This window comes from Macaca mulatta, chromosome 8, assembly GCF_049350105.2.
Source record: "Macaca mulatta isolate MMU2019108-1 chromosome 8, T2T-MMU8v2.0, whole genome shotgun sequence".
NCBI classification, from domain to species: Eukaryota; Metazoa; Chordata; class Mammalia; order Primates; family Cercopithecidae; genus Macaca; species Macaca mulatta.
In genome coordinates, this window is record NC_133413.1 from 71,035,580 (window position 1) to 71,049,324 (window position 13,745).

Genomic DNA, 13,745 nt, shown 5'->3' on the forward strand with positions numbered 1-13,745 from the left:
GAAACCATCAGAGCTGAAAAACAGCCCTCATAAAATCTGAAAAATTAGCTTCATGGATGAAATCTGTATTGGGTATTGATTTTTTTTTTTTTTTTTGAGACGGAGTCTCGCTCTGTCGCCCAGGCTGGAGTGCAGTGGCGCTATCTCGGCTCACTGCAAGCTCCGCCTCCCGGGTTTACGCCATTCTCCTGCCTCAGCCTCCCGAGTAGCTGGGACTACAGGCGTGTATTGGGTATTGATTTTTTAAGGGGCATTGAGTGCCCATTAAAATGAGATGAAACATTTTCTTGCAGTATCTGGTATATACTTTATATCTCAATAATCTGACATGTAATAAAACCATTTTCTATTTTTTTTATTTTTGAGTTTATTTTAATTCCAAAGTTAAACCAAAACAAAAAAACTTGAATTGCTCTTAATTACTGTATTTTTCACCATGAGTATTAGATTGTACTTGTATATTCCGCATAGCTTTAAGAACACTATAGTTATTAACATCTTCTTTAGGACAGAAAGGTTTTTGCTTTATTTAAACAAAATGCCTAGCACCTATTGTGGAAGGAAAGTGACTTCTGAATTCTCAAAACATTTTACAGGTAAAAGCAGTCAGTGCAGACTGTTCCTCTGCCCCTCTGGAAAGAAAGAATCATTGCTTTATAAGACATTTAGCCACAGACCTGATGACAAATAAGACCCCCTTGGGACCAAATTGTGGGAGTAATTTTCCAGAAAAGAAGGAAATAGACATATTTTATTATTTACATTTTCCTTTTGTGGAAAATATATTCTTTATATATTACATAGTCATATTAAACCTGACTTCTGAGACCGCATGTTAAAAATAGATTGCGTCGTTTTGTTGCATGTGTTCTGTATTTGCACAAGTCAGAATTTTGAGTATTTGTTTCTCATACACATCAGGCTTTGACCCACTGGAAACCAAGACTGTGAAGTGACACATGACTCCTGAGCAGGGGCTGCATGCCAGGCATTGAGAGGCTTCTCAGAGCTCCCCGTGAGCTGAGCTGGCTGAGCTGGCTGCCCGCTCCAGGAGTCATCAGGACCTACCCTATGGAGCTAGAGTTTCATCCCTCTGGGCATGTGTTAAATCACATTAATTCACACAATGCTGCTAACTGGTGACAATTAATGCACTGTCTCTTCCCGGGCATTTGTATTGCTTACCATGAGTGGATCTCTAACTGGCATGACAGGAATCCCGGGGCTATCCCTAAGCCTAGAGGAGAAATTCATAGACAGGACATCTCTAGCTCTTGTTAAAGGTTTTCTTGCCTGACTTCAAAACTGCATCTGACCACAGAATCATTACTCGCCACCCTGAGAGCTGGAGCCATGAGCTAATCTCAGAGAAGGGCAATCACAAGGTACCTACCTACATTTTTTTTTTTTTTTTTGAGACGGGGTCTGCCTCTGTTGCCCAGGCGGGAGTGCAGTGGCACCATCACAGCTCGCAGCAGCCTCAACCTCCTAGGCTCAAGCGATCCTCCCTTCTCTCAGCCTTCCGAGTAGCTGGAACTACAGGCATACACCACCACACCTGTCTAATTTTTGTGTTTTGTGTAGATACAGGTTTCACCATGTTGCCCAAGTTGCTCGCAAGCTCCTGGGCTTAAGGGATACACCTGGCTTCCCAAAGTGTTAGGATTACAGGCATGAGCCACAGCACGCAGCCCTAAATTTCATTCTGGTTAAATTGCGGGTTTAGAGCGTCAAATTAGAATAATCTGTAATCCATTTCCATGTGGCCATCAGTTGCTAAATCTTAAATCTGTGTCATTGGACAAGTTTTTGATTTCCCTAAACCCCTTTGTTCTTGTGTAAAACGAGGTTAATATTGGCAGGGATTTTGTAATTAGAGTAATGTTAAGATCTTAGCACAGAGCCTGGAACACAGAAAAAGCCTACCAAATGGTAGCTAGTAGCATTTCATGTTATGAGTTGAAACTAATTAGTTCTAGAGTCATAACATCTCAGGCTAGAAGGGACCTTCCTGGTCTCCCAGTCCAACCACGACTCTCCAACACGCAGCCAAGCAGTCGTGTCTGTGCAGGACAGCTTCCAAGACACTCAACATTTGACATAAAACTCTTCCATTGGGACTATTGCCAATAGCGGTGAGGAGGAGGGAAAGTGGTGTGAAGGCATATTTGCCAAAATGGGCTGTATGAAAATATAACCTGACTTTTCTTGCACAGTTGGATTTCTGAGCACAGAAGTGTTGCAAGTTATCCTACTGGAATGGAATGTAAACTACAATCCAAGGTGTTACTTTGTGAAAGGCACTTTGAAAACAAACCCCCTCTCAAATCTCTTATAAACCACAGCTGTTAAAATCCAGAGGTACCCACTTAGGTAGTAGAGATTTCTTTCCAACACAACTAATAAATGAGAGACTGCTCTGAAAACCTCGGCATGCATCACTTAAGCCTGGGAGTTGCACAGTGACACTCAGCTGGTGCCTGGCACTGGCAAAGATTATCATTGAAGCATTGAAGGTTATGCCAGGAATCATAACATTGCCACCTGCATTCTGGCTGGGAATCACAAGCCTGCCAGGAAAAGTCGATGCAAGCCCTCCATGTCCTTCCTCAGCGCTGGGGGCTGGAGGATGCTGTTAGGGATCAGCTTCACCCCCCACCTGCGATTCGACCTTGTTCCTGAGTCATTGTCCTCCCCGAGCCTCGGTGTGTTCACTCATCAAGTGGTGACAATTGTGAGCACCTGTCTTCCCTACCTGATTATTAAGGGCTTTAATGAATTTCATCCTCATAAAGTGCTTTCATATCCTTGACAGAACATTTCTATCCCAGTGTAGGTGAAAAACCATTATCATTATTGACCTCAGAGTCAAAAGAGAGACACTTTTTCAGGCTTCCTTACTAATAAAATGGTAGTATCAAATGTTTATATAATGCTTTTCATCATAGACACAAGCACAAAATTTTAAAGTTCACAATTTTGAAATATGAATTTGTTGCATTATTCAATGTTGCCAGTTACAGTAGAGTTGCTCTAATGATTCTAAGTGCAGATGGCCAGAGCTGGCCTCAGATTCTCAGTTCATTAAATAGTCCTTCCTTTGACCAACAGGCCTCTCATTGTAAGGCAGCCTGGGTCTCAGCTGATGTCAAAAGCCCCATTCTACCCTGGGTGGATTGTTCGCACAAAGGATTCCCATACGTATTCTGCTGCAGACAGGGATGGGGCTGGCTCTGCAGATGTCGCTGCCACCAGCACTGTCACTTTTGCTCCTCACACGATCTTGGGTCTCTTTCCAGAGACTTGCACAAAGCTCGATTCAGAGTTTGCCTGTGACCGATGCACACTTGGCCTGCAGATGGACAGAGGAGGAGGAAAAGGCATCCCAGTGTTCTTCCCCACTTGCCTGGGAAAGCTTGGGAATTCTTGGCCTCTTTACCAGCTTCGACTCAGACTGAAAAACAAATCAGAAAGTTGCCAATGGTTTCATTCAGTCTACGAAACTGGGTTAAAGTAACTCTGTGAGTGAAACCATCAATGCACAAAAGTCAGGAAATCCAAGATTGCCATTCCCACCGCCCACGGAGGTTCTCTGCACAGGTGACCCTGTGTCCCTGCTGGGGTGCCAAACTGCATCCTTGGCAAAGCACAGAGCCACGGGGCCAGTTATCCTAGGAGTACATCAGCCTTTGGGGACTTAGCCATGGGGAAAACGGTCTCTGCATTCATGGCACTATAATTTCAACTCTTAAATATATTCATTTGTTTCTAAATTGACTTTTAAATGCAGTATCATATATTTACTGAAAAGTGCACAAATGCTCAATGAGCAACTCACTGAATTTTTACAACATGAATACACCCATGGAACCAATATCCAGGCAAGAAATCAAGCACTGTCAGCACGCAAGGAGGCCCCAGTCAGCCTCTTCCCCATCTCTAATATGATGATAAAACCCAACTATAAACATTAACAAAGGAATGGGATGTAAACAGACTCTGGAACTCTAGAAGAGATTCGAAAATCTTATTTGAAAGTATCTTCTGAAATTGAGATTCCTAGGAACACTGGCAGACGTTGCTATCATTAGAATTCTCACCCAGCTAGCAGAATAAAGGGTGTGGTTACCCTGAAAAATTCCACAGGCACTGTCTCCAGAGATGGCTGTACAGCATCTGTGCCCTTTCTTCCGATAGGCAGATTCTCCCAGTAGAGGAAACCCACGTGACAGGTGTTCCCAACCAAGGACACCAGGAGAAGCTCAGCAGAGCAGGTCAGTGCTGGCTCCACCCTGGGCCTCGGAGTCAGATGTCAGGCCTGGCCACGTACATTTCAAAAACTTCCCAAAGAGATTCTGAAATGCATGCCTGGGTGAGAACAACTCTCTCAAAATGTTATTCATTGTGTTCTTCCATTACACACTTTCCAAGCCCATTCCCTCTGACAACAAAAGAATGAAACCCAGCAAAAGGACAGGAAGGGGGTCAGGTGAGTTTCTTCTCCCTTTTCCTACTTCATCTGGGCTGATTTTGCCTAATCAAAATGGCTCCAATTACCCAAACAACTGGTCAAAATCCCAGCCTCCAGAGATCAGCTCCTTTTCGTATGTAACTCCAGGCCTTTGCCTGCGTCTAAAATGCTCTCTTCCTCTTCTCCACACAGCAAACTCCTACATGTTCTGCAAAATCCAGACTAATTGTCTCCACTCTGTGTTTCCTGACTTAGTCTTTCTGTGATCCCTAATATCCCATTAAAGGCCTCCTTACAGTTATCAGTGGTTTTTTATTTTATTTATTTATTTATTTTTATTTTTTTATTTTTTTATTTTTTTATTTATTTATTTTTTTGAGACAGAGTCCTACTCTGTCACCCAGGCTGGAGTGCAGGGTGTGATCTCGGCTCACTGCAACCTCCTCAGCCTCCCAAGTAACTGGAAGTGCATGTGCCACCACGTCCGGCTAATTTTTGTATTTTTAGTGGAGACAGGGTTACACCATGTTGGCCAGGCTGGTCTCAAACACCTGACCTTGTGATCCACCTGCCTTGGCCTCCCAAAGTGCTGGGATTACAGGCATGAGCCACTGTGCCCGGCCATCGATGGCCTCTTTACAGTTCTTGGCACATCGCATTGTAATGACCTTTTGTGCTGCCCGTACCACCAAATAGACTGAGATTTTCCTCTTTCCACCTCTGCATTCTCATGATCTAGAATGAACCATGAAATATGCTAAATAAATAAATGATGAATGTATGCATGGATGGATGGATGGATGGATGGATGGATGGGTGGATGGATGGATGGGTGGATGGGTGGATGGATGGATGGATGGATGGATGGATGGATGGATGGATGGGTGGATGGGTGGATGGGTGGGTGGGCGGGTGGACAGGTGGACGGGTGGCTGGGTGGGTGGATGGGTGGATGGGTGGATGGATGGATGGATGGGTGGATGGATGGGTGGATGGATGGGTGGATGGGTGGATGGATGGGTGGATGGATGGGTGGACGGATGGGTGGATGGATGGGTGGATTGATGGGTGGATGGATGGATGGATGGATGGATGGACGGACGGATACTTAGAAGTGCTTTGTGAAGCGCAAACCATTCAATTTCCATTCACTCTATAACTATCACACACAAATGGCTATCTGGAACTCAAACATCCCTTTTTCCCTAGATTCCATCCTTCTCACCCTCCAAGTAGAGAGCCAATTCTTTTCCATTTCAATAGGAACTAGAAACTCTACACCTTCGCTATGTATTATAATTGTCAGCAAAATTTTATCTTTCTTTTCAGCATCATTATTCTCTGAGACTTATTTCCAAAGTCTAACATTACCATGGGCCTTTTACCTCTCTCTTTTACCCTAAAAAGCAAACGTGGAGCAAATAGGCCCCTTGGGTTGGGGGTGGGAGGGTCCTACAAAATGTGCTTGAGAACATCCACCAGGGAACAATGGCATTAAGGCTAACATAAGCCTGCATTGTGGTTCAGCAGGTGGTCCAGTGGCTGCCAGGTGTATATACACAGCAGTGGATTTCTTGGGAAGACTAAGCTACAGCCAGCCCTGGAGGTGACAGTGAGCTGAAAGTTCTACACATAGAGCTGCCCCCAGTGGCTGGTGGTTTCCTTTACGGAGGAAATGTTTTGGATCCCAGTCCTAGCATGTGATGGTTTTACTACATTCCAAATCAGCCATGTGGCAGAGGCATGCTCAGAATAAGGCATTTGAGTACATGAAGACAGTGGAATAAAAACTGTAAAGTTAGAGGGAATTGAACAGCTGGATATACGGGATATTAACTAAGATGTGTCTTAAAGTGATATGAATTAGGGTGTTCCTTACCACGGGAAACCAGTGTGGGAAGGTTCAAACAGCCATGGTGGCTCACACCTGTAATCCCAGCATTTAGGGAGGCCAAGGCAGGTGGATCACTTGAGGTCAGGAGTTCAAGAGCAGCATGGCCACATGGCAAAACCCTGTCTCTACTAAAAATACAAAAAATTAGCTGGACATGTTGGTGGGTGCCTGTGATCCCAGCTTCTTGGGAGGCTGAGACAGGAGAATCACTTGAACCCAGGAGGAGGAGGGTGCAGTGAGCCAAGATTGTGCCACTGCACTCCAGCCTGGGCGATAGAGCGAGACTCTGTCTCAAAAAAAAAATAAATAAAACAAACAAAACAAAAAGAAAGCATGTAAATAGCATCATTAACAATGTGTCAGAAGTTCACATTAGAATAATGCCAGAGCTTGACAAAATATTAGAGACCACATACATCAAACCCATAATTTTATATAAGGCAACCGAACTACCAATACAAACCATGAACAACTTTCATAGCAGGGTCAGTCATGATATCCATTTTACAGTTCAATTTGAATGTTATTCAGACCTATCCAACCTCAAAAATTCCCACCTGGTGTCTGTTATGATGTGTCATGTATTCCCAACATTTTTTCATTTCTTTGAGGAACAATATCGTGTTTCCAGAAAGTGCACATTAAAAACAAATCTGTTCTCAAATTGAATGGCAGTCCACAAAGTAAATGTCCTGTACTCTAAAAGTCAAGGTCATAAAAGTTAAAAACGAAAAGGCTGATGAACTGTTCCCAACAGAAGAAAGACAGACATGACAGTGAAATGAAATGTGAGACCCCTGGTTGGATATTGGCTCCTGGACCAGGAAAATAACCATTTTCTCTTCCTGAAAAGTACATAAGGGAAACAGTTAATACAATTCAAATAAGATCTATAGATTAAATGTGTCAATTTCCTGATTTTATCATTATAGAGGAGAATGACCTTGTTTTTGGAGAATGCACACTGAAGTGTTGGGGGTAAAAGAGCATGGGCCACATATTTTTTTTTTTTTTTTTGAGACAGGGTCTTGCTCTGTCACCCAGGCTGGAGTGCAGTGGCGCGATCATGACTCACTGCAACTTCCAAATCCCAGGCTCAAGCAATTCTCCTGCCTCAGTCTCCCGACTAGCTGGGATTACAGGCACCTGCTGCCAAGCCCAGTTAAGTTTTCGTATTTTTAGTAGAGACAGGGTTTCACCATATTGGTCAGGCTGTCTTGAACTCCTGACCTTAGGTGATCCACCTGCCTCGGCCTCCCAAAGTGCTGAGATTACAGGCATGAGCCACCACGCCCCAGCCGGGCCACGTACATTAAAGTCACCTTTGTGCATCTCAGCAGGAATGAGACAAGTACCTGCAAGGATAGCATGCCCAACTGGGAGGCGGTGTAGAGTCTCAGTGATGCAGCCTCTTGTGCTGCCAGATTCCCCCCACGTGATGGCATACAAGTGGTTACACACATTGCTTAACACCTCCACCGCCCTTCGTTTCCTCAACTGAGGGTGTGAAGAAAAATACTAGTGGTCAACACTTAGGAAAACCTTCGTCAGTGCCAGGCACTGCTTCAAGCGTCTCACCTGCGTTACCAACAACCTTTTACAAATGAAAATACTGAGGCACAGAGAGTGAAGCAATTTGCTCAAGGCCACATCGCTGAGTGTAACCAAAACTGAACCACTCCCTTATACCATGTCTCAGGTCTTAGCATTTCTGTGAAACATAGATGAAATATGTCAAGCATTGAATTTAGTGGCCATGGGCAGGAAGTGCTTGGTAGAGGTTAGGTTAATCATCAGTGTTACCTTCACCACCACCATGAGTGAAAGATACACTGCAGTACCCGGACCATCGGCTGGACCCTAAGTCCTCAGCGCTAAGGTTCATTTCCTTGCTAACTGTTGTGTAGAGTTTCATCAAATCATGCAATCCATAAGCTAAACCCCAGATATCTCAGAAGAGCTAAAACAAAACTAGGAGTAACAGAAGTAAATATTTTCTTTCGTGGAACAATTGATAACTTTGTAGGCTGGTTTCATAAAACTTGGCTGCATGATTCATTTAGACTTGAGGATATTTTCCAAACTATTTGGATTCCTTTTCAGGACACCACAAAACTGGGGAAGCATGACTGGGTGGCCTCAGGAAACTTACGATCATGGGGGAAGGTGATGGGGAAGCAAGTACATCTTACAGGGCAGAGCAGGAGAGAGAGAAAAAGCAAAGAGGAAACTGCCATACACCTTCAAACTACCAGATCTCATGAGAACTCACTCACTATCATGAGAACAGAAAGGGGAAAGTTCTCCCCCATGATCCAATCACCTCCCACCCGGTCCCTCCCCTGACACATGGGGATTACAATTCAACATGATATTTGGGTGGGGATACAGCCAACCATATCAGATGGGTTTTTTGGTTGTTTTTATTTGTTTGGTTGGTTTGTTTGGGGTTTGGGTTTGCTTTTTGTTTTTTGTTTTCTTGAGACAGGATCTGACCCTGTCACCCAGGCTGGAGTGCAATGGTGCAAACTGGGCTCACTGCAACCTCCACCTTCCAGGCTCAAAACATCCTCCCATTTCAGCCTCTTGAGTAGCTGAGACCACAGGCATGCCCCACCACATCCAGCTAATTTTTGCATGTATGTATTTTTGGTAGAGACGGGGTTTCGCCATCTTGCCCAGCCTCGTCTCTAACTCCTGGGCTCAATCAACCCTCCGCCTCAGCCTCCCAAAGTGCTAGGATTACAGGCATGAGCCATTGCACCCAGCCTGTTTTTGTTTTTTGAGGCAGGATCTCACTCTGTGGCCCAGGTTGGAGTGCAGTGGCAGCAATCTTGGCTCACTGCAGCCTCAACCTCCTAGGTTCAAGCGATTCTCCCACCTCAGCCTCCCAAGTAGCTGAGACAACAGGCACATGCCACTATACCCAGCTAATTTTTTAATTTTTTTAGAGACAGGGTCTCCCTATGTTGCCCAGGCTGGTCTCAAACTCCAGGGCTCAAGTGATCCTCCCACCTCGGTCTCCCAAAGTGCCAGGATTAGAGGCCTGAGCCACCGCGCTCAGTTGCTTTGGTGGTTTCTACTTGGTTGGTGCTGATACTGAATGGATGGGTCATCCAGTCATGCTCCTTAAGTTCAAAAGGACACTGGATTCGTCAGCTAGGGCTGCTGAAATAAAGCTCCACAGATCAGGTGGCTTAAACAATGGAAATATATATTCTCCAAGTTTTGGAGGCTAGATACCCAAAATCAAGACATCGGCAGGGTTGTTTCTTCTGAGGTCTCTCTCCTAGGGCAGTACAGATCCATCTTCTCCCTGGATCTTCATATGATCTTCCCCGCCCCTGTGTGTGTCTATGTCCTTATCTCCTCTCCGTATAAAGACACCAGTCATGTGGGATTGCAGCCCACCCTAACAGCCTCATTTCAACTTCATCACCTTTGTAAAAACATCTCCAGATGCAATCAACTTTCTGAAGTTCAGGGGTTAGGACTTCAACATGTGAATTTGGGGTGAGGACCCAATTTCACCCAAAACAGAGACTTAGACAGAGGGGAAGACAGAACCCATATACGTGTGTCTTCAGTTTGAGGAATGAATATTCCCTGGAAGCTCAATGTTTGTGAAACACTATTTCTAGCTTCTGATGTCACCGGTCTCCTCCAAATCAGCCTCCCTGAGAACTAATTCGACAAAGGGTCCATCCTAGCAAAGTTTTCAGAACCTTCTCTTGCATCTCCATAAACTCCTTCTTGAAGTCCACTGAACACCCCTTGACATCCCCAGCCAGCTGACCCTCCGCCACCATCTTCTAAGGAACTTTCAGTATCTAGGAATACAAGATTTTTGTGCTTAATATGTTGGCACCATTGCTGCATTCAACGCTCAACCAATATGGCTAAGCAACTTGGAAATAATCCATCCTCTTAATAGCTGATATAATTTTAGTACTTTATTTACTGCAAACATTGAATTTTTCCTTCAGGCCTCATAGAGAACAGCACTGACAACTTCCAGAAACATATTTGAAATGCCTGACATAGTGTACACAGCTGATGAGAAATGTTCCGAGTGTGCTGTGACAAAAATGAGGAAAAGTCGAGAGGAAACCACTAATCCAAAATGAAAGCTCTCCCAAACTCCCTGCTTCACATCCCACTTCTGATTGAGGGGCCCGTGGCCTGCACACCTGCGTAGGCCACTAATCCCCCAAGGGACTGCAGGCCTCTGTCTCCATGTCAGTTACACGGGAGTGAAAAATAGACTGTTCTCTGCTCCCCAAACTATGTAAGGAGGGAAAAATGAGATGGAGCTGTAAGAAAAACTTGGGTAAAAGTCAAAATACATTAAATGAATTTAATTTCAATTCCTCATTGTCAAAATCGACTTAAATACATTGAATTTGTTATTTTTATTCTGGCATTGTTTAGCAGGTTATGCTCTTACCAGATAAAGATGAGATGGCTCCCACAGTAAAATGTCTGTCTTCAACTCCATGAAAAGATTTAGAGCTGTGATTTCATTGCCATTATCCGATCCTTACCGAATTTCCGTGGCTCGGGGCTTCCTCCTACACGACAGAAGATAATCGGGCCACTGAAGAGAAACTCATTTTATTTGTGGGCCGCGCATAGTAAAATCTGTGACCACCAGGGGGCAGCACAGACCTGGTGCTGCTGTAGACCCGGTCGCTGGGTGTTCGCTGCAGGGTTTCTCCAGCCACAGAGTCCTCCCTTCCCCCAGGAAAACCTCTCTGCGCTGCAGGAATCTGAAAGTGCCCGGGAGCTGCTGCCAGAGCCCCCTGATGGCAGACCCTTGCCCTGAGGAGGCCCTCCTTCTGCCCAGTGCTGGGAGCTGAGTCAAAGCAGGACTGGGCTGCCTTTGGCGCTCAGGGTGGTCCCTGAACACGGGCCCGGGGACAGAGACCAGGCCCAGGATCCACAGGCCACGCAAGGCATCTGAACCTGAATTCACGGTCTCCAGGCCCTGGGATCTTTCTGAAGACTTGGGAGCAGGAACCAGGCAGCCCAGGGCAGGGGCATCAAAACCCCTGGTCAGGAGGGAAGAGGAAGCCCATCGGCCTTGGAAAGAGTCTAAGAGCAAACCAGGCTCCATATTGACCTTCCGCTGCACTCGCAGAGCGTATTCTCCTTCTCATTCACTGTTAGCGCGTAAGCCTGGACTAGCACCTCACACCACAGACGAATGAAGGCACCGCAAGACGCCAGCGACCCAAGCAGAAAGCTCTGAGGGAAGGGGCAGCCCCGCAGGGTGGTCTCCCTGGCTCCCTGTTTGTTGTGAAACACACGCAGCTCCCCGACAGCAGGCAACGGTCGTGGTCAACACAAAACCCCAGCCGGGAACCAAGACACCATCAGAACCAGGCGACAAGATCCTGTCACAAGGGAAACAGAAGCTCAGCCTGGCTCGCATTGGTGGGGTGTTAGGGCTGATACTTCCACAGCCCTCTTCACTTACCTGGTAACTGGCCCAACTCGTCCTGTCACCCAAAACTGGGGGTAGATGGGGGTCCAAGGAAGCATGGCAAGGACAGCCGCAGGGTGACAAGGCTGGGGTGGCTATGCACCCAGCTCCCCCTGCAGTTCCCACACACGGGCTTCCCATTCATCCCGGTGATTGATGCTCCTGGAAGCGCCTGGAAACTCTGCCTGTGAGCTAATTATTCTGGGGAATGACCTGCATCCTGGTCAGGAGTGAGCAGGGAGATCATTAGGTGAGAGCTGGCTATTCACAAGAGGGCAGCCTTTGATGCGAGCCGAGCAGAAAGTTTGGCCGAAACTCAACACCTCTTGGAAGTACAGATTAGTGGAGAGGAAGAAAGGAGAACGCATTGTGGAAGTTTTCAAGAAGGAGACAAAGATGCCTGTGTTTTGTATCGCTCAGCTGCCTCAGGAAAATGTCCATTTGTTTTCTTTACACTCCTTTTACATTTTAAGTGGAATCTAGTGAATGTGTCTTTTCAGCGTTCCCAGTTTCACCATTTTCACTACACCTCGTGTTGCCATTTTAATGAAGCATCATTTTTCCAGAGGGTGTGGGAACAAAACCTATTTAATGACCTCTCTGAGCAAACACTGAGTTCTTCAAATATTTCCCTGAATTAAAATCCTCACCTCACAATTCACTTCCTTTTTTAAATGTCAGTTTGCCAACTGCTGCAAACCAATAAACAGGGCTTTCCTTTACCCACAAGCCAGAGGGCTCCTGTGGAGCCTCACGGCCTGGGGGTGCCTGAGAAAACCCCAATCTCCTTGTCTGGCTGCTGATCTGGGAGGGCACAGTGGACGCAGCAATCCCCCCGGAAGCACAACATCATGTGCCTTGCATCTCTGCAGCACACAGGTTTAGGGGACTCAGCTAAAACCTGGGAGGCCCTGGGAGATTCTCTGGTCCAGCCCCTCACTCTACAGACAGGGAAACTGAGGCCAGCAAGGAGAGGCATGCACCAGCCACACAGGGCGTCACCAGTAGAACAGGAAGGCCATACAGAATAAGCAGGGTTGGTCCCATGTGACCTCAGCATCACTTAGGGGAGTTGTGCAAAATGCCTATTACACCCTTCCCAAATCTACTGAATTGGAGCTTCTGGAGTGGGAACTGGGAATGTATATTTCAACCACATTCCACATGGTGATACACATTAACTTTTGGGAAGAACTAGTAGTAGTAGAAAGAATAGGTTTGGGTGGGGTGTGGTGCCTCATGCCTGTAATCCCAGCACTGTACAGGCAGAGGCCCAGGCGGGCAGGTCAACTGAGGCCAGGCGTTCGAGACCAGCCTCACCAATATGTGAAACTCCATCTCTACTAAAAATACACAAATTAACCGGGTGTGGTGGCTCGCTCCGGTTATCCCAGCTACTCAGGAGGCTGAGGCAGGAGAATCACTCGAACCTGGGAGGCAGAGCTTGCAGGGAGCAAGATTGCACCACTGCACTCCAGCCTGGGCGACAGAGTGAGACTCCATCTCAAAAAAAAAAAAAATAGGTTTGAATCCCATCTCTGCTGCCTACCTGCCTACCAACTCAGCTCCTTTGGCAAGGTAATGCTTCTGAGCTCCATTTCCTCATCGGTCACTGGGGAGGTTGCTGTGGAGACACCATGAGACGGTACATGTAGGCACAGTCATGCCCTGGGACCTGGCACAAGGAAGCACTCTCTCAGTGTCACCTGTCCTCTGGAGGCAAGCACAACACACAATTTCTGGAGTCCCAGAGCCCCCACTTATAGACAGTATGAGCTTGGGCACATTCTTTCTCTTTCAAGCCTCGGTTTCCTTGTCCGTAAATGGAGATAATAATATTACTCCTTCCAGGAATGCTGTGAAGGTAAAAAGTCATATCAAGTTGAAGCAGCACA

General features: G+C 46.1%; 1 long non-coding RNA gene across 1 annotated transcript; it reads right to left on the reverse strand.

Moving 5' to 3' along the window:
* Positions 1-1,566: 1,566 nt before the first annotated feature.
* On the reverse strand, positions 1,567-10,970 carry LOC699263 (uncharacterized). The gene is made up of 2 exons (XR_003732361.2): positions 10,813-10,970; positions 1,567-3,454 (listed from the first exon to the last, which is right to left on the reverse strand). It is a non-coding gene; the product is annotated as an uncharacterized LOC699263 (long non-coding RNA).
* Positions 10,971-13,745: the final 2,775 nt, after the last annotated feature.